The 10926-nt window shown below is 29.9% G+C and overlaps 1 pseudogene; it reads right to left on the reverse strand.

Annotated features, from left to right (window-relative positions):
• Positions 1-9238: 9238 nt before the first annotated feature.
• Positions 9239-10717, reverse strand: LOC149555172 (uncharacterized; annotated as a pseudogene).
• Positions 10718-10926: the final 209 nt, after the last annotated feature.

Raw genomic sequence — 10926 nt, forward strand, 5'->3', positions numbered from 1 at the left:
GAACATAATTTATTAACTTTAAATCAAAGATTGGCCCTTTATAGTTAAGGATGTGTTCACAACAACCTACAAACATTCATGTGTCTTTCTTTAGAGCTTTTGACCTTGCTATTAAGTTAAGAGAGAGAGATTTTAAATATTAGGAATATATAAGGGTTGAGGAAAATTGATTATTTTTAAAATCAGATTGTCTTTTCAGGCATACAAGAATGAACACAAAGAAAATTGGATGATGCTATCCCAACTAAACCATACAACCATGTAAATCAAATTTTATAGTCCACACTACTGCAATCTATGTTGCACTCTAGTATTTCCCTATATGTTCCACAACTTCTATTTTCCATGATCAGTAGATAGAAATGGCAACTTAACCCTAACAATAGTTGGTTAAGATAATTGTCAAAGGTAAGACTTCAATATTTGAACCTCAAGTTTTACTGTAGACAAAATCCAATCCCACTTTACCGGAGATCAAACTCTTAGACACAACACCAAATCCCTAAATGCTCAGCACCAACGACTAGTCACACTAGAACAATACACATCAACTTGGAATCAAGTTTAGCCATTAGCCAAAACAAAAAAGATGAACATGTACTAATTAGAGGACAAATTCAATTCATAGACTATGTAGATGAGGCCAAAGTGTGTAGTGGGCAATAGGGCTTGTTTAGTGGATCAGTGCCTCTAAAATCCCCACAACTTTTCAACACACATCCATCACTTGTAACTTCAATGTAATCCACTGGTGAATCTTGTTTGAATGATGTAGTGGGTGATGACACCATGATATGAGTATGTGGTGGTAGGCATCTATAGCAATGGAATGTGTGAGTATAGAGGGAGTAATCCACTGAATCCTGCACCTTTCTAGAATTAACATAGTTGACTATTGAATGAACATATATGTGATTTATCACCTTGGTTCTAGTGACCTAGTTGTGTATTGGTCTCCTCTAACATCACGTGATGTGGACAATCCCACTCATCATTAAGACTGAGTCATTAGTGGCAACACAAACGTGTTTAATGTGCTAAGTCATGCGTCAAAGGCATAGAGTGTCATAAATAAAGAATCTTAAGACATAGTCATTTGTGAAATATTTGAATGAGTAGAAGGATAACAAGGAGGCATGAGATAGCTGACTATGCGTGAGACACTAAATACATTTGTTTTGGAGCCTTTGCTCCATAGAAGAAGCCTATCGTCTTAACAAGGCATGGTAGTGTTTTGAATATGGATCATTACTACACCCAATATCAATCATTTGGCAAGATACAACAAGAAAAGATAGATGCTTCTCCATGTTATTTTTGTGCATTGAGAAAGAATTCTAAGAACCATTGGAGGATGGGGAGAAGAGCCTTGTGATAGTCTTTGCAAGCCTTCATGGAGGTCCCAAACTCAAGTTACAAGTTGCCTATTTGCAAGGCATCCTAGGAATATTTCATCATAAAAGCATGTTACTCAGATGAGGATAGTGCTTATCACTACAACACACCAATAACATTGTTGGACATGCTTCTACATTTAGTGTCTCAAGTAGAAGATGGACAATTAGTGGTGCTTTCTTAGTTTACCACTTTCAAAAGATACATTGGATTGCGAAAAAAATTATGCAAATGGATGTTTACTACTTTCTTAAAGTTTGGATCACTTGAGACATCACTTTTTGTAATGATGGGTACTTGTGACAAACATATATTTTTTTTATGAGTATATTAGACCATGAATACTTAGGTATGAAAGTGACAAATGAAATTCTATATTTAGTAACATCTCTTTAGTTGGTTGTTTAAATTATTTATGTAATATGGCTTTGGTGGTGATTCATACTCTTTAGATATTCTCAATAAATATTTTTAGGTATTGACTTTCAATGGAGTGCAAGTAAGGAACCTAAGGCACCTTGTAGAAATAGTACAAAGTTGCAAGGTTGAATTTTTTTTTTTTGCTATCAATAGATAACTTATACTTTGTTCTATGGTTTAGCAATATAATGCTAAGACAACAACACTAGATACTATACCCCATGCATGCCATTATGAAAAATAGTTTCTAGAGATGAATATTCTTATGTTCCCAAATTAACCTTTTATATTAGGTTATATAGGTAACATATATCAAAGTAGGTGTCATTATGTAATGCCTACCCCTAGTTGACTTTTTTGTTGTATTGTTGGATTATTTTAGGCCTATTTTACATCTATGTTTATGGTTATCAGTTTTTGGTTATTGGATTTGATTATATGGCATTTCATACTGAATTAATTTATGTAATGAGTTATTTAGTTATTTCTAGATTACTTTGATGATGATATATCTATGTTCATTTAGTGATTTTAAACATCTCGTGATGATTAGTAGATGAATGATTTATATGTAGTTTCTATGGCTACCCCATACTTGCATGTGTATGGTGTACATGTCTATTTTACTTTATGTATGATGTTTCTAATATGGTTGAGGAAGGGAGTTGCAGTCACTCGCTAGTCAAGATTTACATGATGTACACTTCTTGACATTCATTGTTTAGTTTAGAATATATGTGCTTGTACATGCATGGATTTTATGCAGATTGCAGGTACCGAGTATCGACTTCCCTAAATTGCCAAGATGAGCATACCCTATCACAATATTTTAAAGGTATAAATAGGGAGATAACTCTTGAGTCCAAATCTTAACCTAAGCCAATTGTCCTAGAAAGTAGGACAAGTATCTAAGTTAGTTTCACCTTCTCGAATTCGTCATGTGATGTGAATTCATGATTTTTACCCTAGAGTTTGTTTTGGTATTATGTGCTTTATGATGGATTTTTGTACTTTGTCTTATGGATCTATGATGATTTTCTATTATAATTAAATCATATTAAAAGAATAATTAATGATTAATTTAATAGAAATTTTATAAGAAAATTCAATATTTAATTATATTTAATTAATTGAGAAATTAATTAAATAAAAGAATTAAATTTAAAAGGTTTTATTAAAGTTCTAATTTAGGTGTAATTATATTTATTTTATTTAATAATTATTATTTAGGAGTTTTAATTTAAATAATAAACTCTAAATAATATTATTAGCTGAATTAATAAATATATTATTAAAACATCTTGTAATTAACTAGAGAGAGAATACATAAATTTAATAAAGTTTATTTTAATTAAATTGCATAAAGCCTATGCATAAAATTAAAATATAATAAATTAATTAAAGAGAGAACTGAATTATTTAATTAAGAAATTTTGTAATTAAATATCTAAAAAGAGTTGTGCATGAAAATGTAAAAGATAATAAAATAATAAAAGAAATTGATCAACGAGTGCCCTCTGGTGATTGCATAATTAGAGCCCCAATTTTAGGGAAGAACTCTTTATTAGATATATAGAGCTCATTTTCCAATCACACAAGTTTTGGAGAAGCAAATTTTACAGAAGAAGGTTTTTAGAGAAAGGGGATTGTTTGTGTGCTTTGTGCGATTGTCGCTTTAGAATCAGGTCCAAGTAGGATCTCGTGGTTTATATGTACTATGGTTTATGTTCTTCCAATTCCTATCTTCTTCATGTCTAGATAAATATTTTTTTAGCATTTTTAAATGTGGTTGAAAACTTGTGTGTTGAGATCTTCTCTGCCTTGTTCTTAATACGTATTTAAGCAAAGTAGTTTGATTGAAACCCTTGTTGTATATTTTAGTTGTACTTCATTTGATTTTCTGTAAATGAGAAATAGAGATTTGGAACCCTCGTTCTTTTAAATTTTAATTAGATGAGTTTTGGATTAAAAATTGAATTCTAGAATGCTTTTTCTTGGTCTACCTATTAGAATATTGTTCAAAGTTTTATAAAAAATTATATATATAATAATCCAGCTATGCAGTAGTTTGTAATTAATATTTAATTACATTATTAAATATTAAAAAATTGAATTTGAGGGAAGGGTGTTTTTTTTGTTTGATATAATAATAAAACAAGATGTGTGTGTGTGTTTGGGGTGGGCGGGGGCCACCCACCCCCCTTCTTCTTTCCCCCTAGCTTCTCTTGTCATCACTGCACACTAGGTACTATTGTGGTAGCGCTGCCACAAGGCCAATGGGCCTTTAAATAAATGTAATGGTTTTAATTTATTTTAATTATAAAATTTTTATAATTAATAAATATTTTTATATATAGTTTTTTTAATATTTTTACCCTAGAGTTTGTTTTGGTATTCTGTGCTTTATGATATATTTTTCGTATTTTGTCTTGTGAGTCTGTGATGATTTTATGTTATAATTAAATCATAATAAAAGAATAATTAATGATTTAATTTAATAGAAATTTTATAATAAGATTCAATAGTTAATTATATTTCATTAATTGAGAAATTAATTAAATAGAAGAATTAAATTTAAAAGATTTTACTAAAGTTCTAATTTAGGCATAATTATATTTATTTTATTTAATTATAGTTATTTAGGAGTTTGATTTTAAATAATAATCTCTAAATAATATTATTAGTTGAATTAATAAATCTATTATTAAAATGTCTTGTAATTAATTAGAGAGAGAAAACATAAATTTAATAAATTTTATTTTAATTAAATTGCATAAAGCCTATGCATGAAACTAAAATATAATAAATTAATTAAAGAGAGAAAGTAGTTATTTAATTAAGATATTTTGTAATTAGATATCTAAAAGAGTTGTGCATGAAAATGTAAACGATAATAGAATAATAATAAAAATTGATCAATGAGTTCCCTATGGTGATTGCACAATCAGAGCCCCAATTTTAGGGGAGAACTCTTTATCAGAGATTAAGAGCTCATTATGCAATTACATAGGTTTTGGAGGAGCAAATTTTAGAGAGGAAGATTTCCAGAGAAAGGGGATTGTTTGTGTGCTTCATGTGATTTTCTCTTTATCATTAAATCCAGGTAGGATCTCGTGGTTTATTTGTACCGTGCTTTCCATTCTTTGAATTCTGATTTTCTTCTTGTCTGGATAAATCTATTTTCAAAATTTTTTAATGTGGTTAAAAACCCTTGTGTTGAGATATCCTCTGCCTTGTTCTTAATACAACTTTGAGAAAAGTAATTTGATTGAAGCCCTTGTTGTGTATTTTAATTGTTCTTCATTTGATTTTCTGTATATTGAGAAATAAAAATTTGGAACCCTCATTTTTTTAAATTTTAATCAGATGAGTTTTTGATTAAAAATCAAATTAATTCAAATTCTTATTATGGGTTTACCTACCAGAATATTGTTCACAATTTTATTTTGTGTGTGTGTGTGTGTGTGTGTGTGTGTGTGTGTGTGTGTGTGTGTGTGTGTGTGTGTGTGTGTGTGTGTGTGTGTGTGTGTGTGTGTGTGTGTGTGTGTGTGTGCATGTGTGTGTAATTACTATTTAATTACATTATTAAATATAAAAAATTGACTTTGAGGAAGGGGTGTTTGTTTTCTTTGATTATAATAATAAAACAAGAATATATATATGTTTGGGGTGGGTAGGGGCTACAAACCTCCCCACCCCCTTCTTCTTTCCCCCAAGTTCTCTTGTTGTTGACGGTGGTACTATCATTGTGTAGCAAGTACTACTACAACAACAATAATACTTTGTACTGCTATTGCAACAGTGTTGCTACAAGGCTAATAGGCCTTTAAATAAATGTAGTGGTTTTAATTTATTTAATTTAATTTATATACTTTCATTATTAAAATTTTTAAATTAATACATAATTTTATATATAGATTTTTTAATATATTTAAAATTATTAAAATATTAATATTTAATAAATGTTTTATTATATTTGTTGTTAATTAATTTAATTAATATAATTTGTTAATTATATTATTAATAATTTTAATTATTATTATATTTATAGATTAGTAGTTATTTTATTAATAATTTAAATTAAGTTATTAATAGGTAATTATAATCATTAACAATTTAATGATTTTTGGTTAAAGTTTAATAACATTTAATTAAGGTTTTTAATCAATTTATTATTAAAATATATTTGTTCAACATACTTGGTAAACTTGGGTTTTGCTTAATGATCCGATTTTATATGAAAATGATTTTTTTACTATTAGGGGAAATTGATTAAATCTTTCGATAATTTAAAAGCCTTAGTAGTTTTGATAATTTGCTAATGAAAAAAAAATGCTAGTTTTGAACATCGGATCTTGTGTTTTTTTGGTAACAAATTGAACTATGAAACTATGTTTAAACAACTTTCTATGATTTGTTGAATCATCTGGAATTCTAGTGAACTTGGAAACCTTAGTAAATCTGGTAACTAGAGAAAGGGAAACTGAAACCCTATTTGAGATCGCAAACATTATGAACTGTAATATTTGAAAAATAAAAAAATAAAAACTTGAAAACCTTAAATTAAAATTAAACCATTATGTTTTCTATACCTAATATTTTGTGAAAGTTACTTTTCTATGTACTCTTTTTATGACGTGTGATTTTACTATTGGGTGTCAGGTTGACTTAGTATTTTAACCAAATTAGGTGTTTACCCAATGCTTGGGAGTTATGTTTTGGGATGTCATGATGATGTTTTGATCATGATCTTTTATACTCAACCATGGTAATGTGTCTTGTATGCTTTATGAGTTGTTTTGATCTATTGATTGTTACTGGTTTCCAGTGTTCTTGTGTGAAACTAAGGCAAATGGTGTGACCTATTTGATATAACCTTTGACTCTTCGATCATTTGTATTTGGATTGCTTTTCAATCACTTGCATAGGACTAAGGTGTTTGTATGATTTGTTTTTGGTGATGCCATGTTATGACATGGATTGGTTTATGTGTACTTATTTTTTTATCAGTCCTATTAGGATGATTGTAGTGGTGGAATGTGTGATTTTGATTAGTGATATTTCAATGCTTGTCAGTTGCTTGGTTAAGAATGGATGTATGGTAAGTGGTCTTTTGAGATCTTTTTACTTTACTGAGCTAAGGCTAGGTTATCTATATGTCATGTTGGGAAGTGGCTTTCAATGGAGGTTGAGGCCCTAAATAGGCTAACGGGAACCCAATGTGGGTTATTTTAATAAGTGATAATATTTCATTAAATGGGTTTAAAATCAATTAATAAGATATTGATACTACAAAAAGTCACTAGGGGGGAAGAGGATTAAAAGACTAGTTAGGTAACCTTAGAGCTGACTCGTTAGTATGCCTTGTCAATACGAAAGGACACTAGTGCTGCATAGAGTCACTAGGGGGCCGAAGGATTAAAAGACTAGTTGGGTAGCCTTAGATTTGGTTCGTGTGATGACATTTTCCCACATGCATAATAGATTCCTTATGTGTCATTGTTTCCTCTAGGTTTAGATGTCTTATGTGTCTTGAAACCTTTGAGTTAGATTACTTTTAGGTTTTCCTTGACTTAGATGTTGGATTTTACTTTTGTGCTTGTTATCCTATTTGGGATTTGAGACTATCTCCTCAATGCAGTGGGAGTGAACCTTTTTGGGTTTCACGACATTAGGTGGTAGTGCATTTTCTTATACCATTGAGATCTGACAGTTCAATGTCATGGCTAGAAGTTCCTTGTTTTATACTCTCTTTCATTTTGTTTCTTATGTAGTGTGATAGATGGTTATACTCTAAGTGTATTGTATTTAATTTCATAGATCTTATGAGATGATGTAATCTATCTCATGATGTATATTATTTCATCTTTTCATACCCTGTGATCTGTACAATGGATGATTGTACATTTTGTTTATTGCCAAGTGGTACTTGGGATAATTGTTTATTGTTTAAATAGAATTTGTACTTTTTATTCTTTAATATGGATGTGTTATATATTGGTGTTAGTATTAATTAAACTTAAATGTGATTCAATGTCATGAAACCCTAAGAGATGTAATCTATTTATGATGGTTGTTATGTATGTGAATTAATGCTTTAAATTTTATTGTTGTTAAGTTATTATCTTTAAAAAAATTTTGGCAAACTTAATGAAACTTTAGGTTTATTTCTTTTGGGTTCCCTGGTGGGGCATTACACATTATCTTCCACACTTTTCTCTAGAATGAGAGTGTTCTTACTTGCATAAACATTTCAAATCACACTTTTTGATCCATGATTTGCATGAGAGAGCTAAAGGAGAAAACAATACAATCATTTTAATATCAACTTTGGATTGTGGAAAATTGCTATGTTTGAATGTTGTAATATTTTCTTTGCATTTTTATCGTAAAGAAAGCTATAGATTGCAATAGTTGGCAATACTCAATAGTTAGATTCAAATTATTTATGTTGAAAGCTTGAATTGTTATATAGAATAAATCATCATGCAAATAGATTTTCACTATGCTATATTAATTTACTCAAAATTTGAGCAGGAGGTTTCTAAAAGGATTTTGATTACCATAGGTACACAACAAATGTATGATAATCAAAGTTTTGTTTATCACAAAAAGGTTTCTCTTAAACTTATTTTCTTTAACTATTTATCACTAGAAGAGATATCAACAACATTGAAGCAAGTATAAATGTTTCTTATTGTCATAATCATTCTATCATTACAATCTCAAACAAAGAATATAATTTTCCTCACAATTGAAAGGAAACAAATCATCAAAGTACAACCTAGATTTTTTTGTTGCTGTTCTTTTTACTATTGCATGCCACCATTCTTAGGTTTGTCATGGAAGTTTATTAGGTGGGTTATTTGTGAATATTGGCATATGCCCTTCTTCTTTGTGAATGCTATTGTTCTTTAGGTCTTCGATACAACTACTATGTATCACAAAAACATTGGTAACGAACAAGAAAAAATGTATTATACATGGCCACTTTAATGGGTTAATGATTTTATGCATCTTTAGACTTAAATTGCATGTTCTCATGAATTGAACAAATTGTGTCTCCTTTTGAATTAGATAAATTGTATGTCCAAAGACACTATAGTATAAGATAACTATTGTGTTACTCAAAATATTCTCTCCCCTTTTAATATTTTATACATTTATATATTTTTATCAGCCTAACCATTACACTTTATATTAGTGCAATTGCTATTTAGTATTAAACACGGAATGACAATGACAATGTAAGGAATGAAAAAGGCTATGTTAAATTTAAAGCAAAGTAATATTCAAACCAAATTACAAGATTCTTTTTTTGATAAATAGTCTTGTTCTATTAAAAAAATATACTTAGAATACAATTCGCAAAAAAATGGTAAGGGGATACAAGATCACCCTGTGAGAGAAAAATAAAAAAGGTTCAGAATATGAAATGAAAAAGTTCTTTTCTTTGCTTGGGGAAGTTATCTATCTTGTGCAAATACTATTGTCTCATGGCATAGCTTCTACCTGCCAACTACGACACTGTCCAACTCACAGAAACCCAACTGTAGAGAGTCTGAGAGATGATAGCCAATCCCATCCAATCAACAATCTCAAATAGATAATGTGGGCGGACCACCAAATCAAACAAACCTCCACTAGGAATTACACACCCTCTTTTACCATCCTTTCTGAGCCTTGACAAGAGATAATGGTGATAAAAAATTTCCTCAATTCCAAGACAAAACGACATAACTCCAACACACATCAAGTTCCAAGCAGGAGGCAGCAAGCCCTCTGAGATCTGCTGGGCATACAAAAGATTAACAGTTTGAAAGAAACATGTAACTGAAATCAATAAAGTGGCCCGCAGGGTCATAGCACCAGAATAAAGGTGAAGAAATAAGGCCTGTAAAACCCATGATATTATATATACATTGATGTTTTGCAAATGGTAGAAGAAGAATTCTATGTTAAAACAAAACCCCAAATGAAAAAACTGAATTTTATGCATCAAAACTATTGTTTCTACTGCCATAAAACTCTCAATCTTCAAGATTTTTCAGGGAAGATCAAAATTTGAAGCAGCCCATTTCCAATGAGGTACAGCCCATAATGATATTAATGTCTAATCTATATTTCCATAAGGATTTCTAGATAAAATATATCTTTGACCAAAATTTAAAAAATTTAAAAACAGATAGATCTTAAAATTTATCATTTTTTCTTTATCATTGTAATAGAAAACAACAAAAATATTGCAAAATATTTTTTGAGATTTGAAAAAAAGATGATTGAATTTTGGTGCCTTCTCTTGAAGGATAGCTGGTGTTGTTAATGCTATTAGATTTCTAAGATCCATGCAATTATGTTCTTTTGACTTAGATTATGTATAGTTTTTGTCATCAAAATTTTGAATCACACTCTATAATCCATCATCAGAATATGCAAGAAAACATAATTAATTTTTTAAAAATACCTACATACAATCTAAACTATTAGAACATAACAGTAGATTTCTACTCTATAAATGAAAAAAGAAAAATAATAGTAAGAGAAGAGAAGCAATATCATATACACACTTGCCTCCAATTCTCTTTTATGGAAGTGTATAGTTAAAGAAAATGCAACTGAGTAGATGTGGGCCTACTGATCCAATGTTTTCAAGTTTGTAAATGAAGAATAGTGATGAAGCTGCCAAGGATGGGCCATAGCAAACAAGCATACCATTTCTATAGGATATCTTCTTGGCTTCTTTTACTTCTCTTGTCTGAGCAAATTTGGAGTATGTGAGATTGGTACCTCTGACCTCTGAGAACGCAACATTAAATACGGCAATAAGAGTAATGAATCCAGTAGCTTTGAGATATAGAGATGGAGGGCTCTAGAAGAAGATTTGTTGTAGAACATGTGCCATGGGTTACTTCATAGGGGAACTGTTTGCCAATTGCTATCAGGTTATCAAAATTGTCTCAATTCCTATCTTGTTAATGTTATGGTTATTTTTGAAATATGCCTCATTTTAAGCATTGAAATGGTCATTTCATCTCTGAGTTTTTGAGAAATTTTTCCCTTCAATATCCCAGCTCCACACTTTGAATTTTCAAAATCCAGCTTCGATTCAAA

This window comes from Cupressus sempervirens, chromosome 5 (assembly GCF_028749045.1).
Source record: "Cupressus sempervirens isolate cs-2001-9-10 chromosome 5, ASM2874904v1, whole genome shotgun sequence".
Classification (NCBI taxonomy): domain Eukaryota; kingdom Viridiplantae; phylum Streptophyta; class Pinopsida; order Cupressales; family Cupressaceae; genus Cupressus; species Cupressus sempervirens.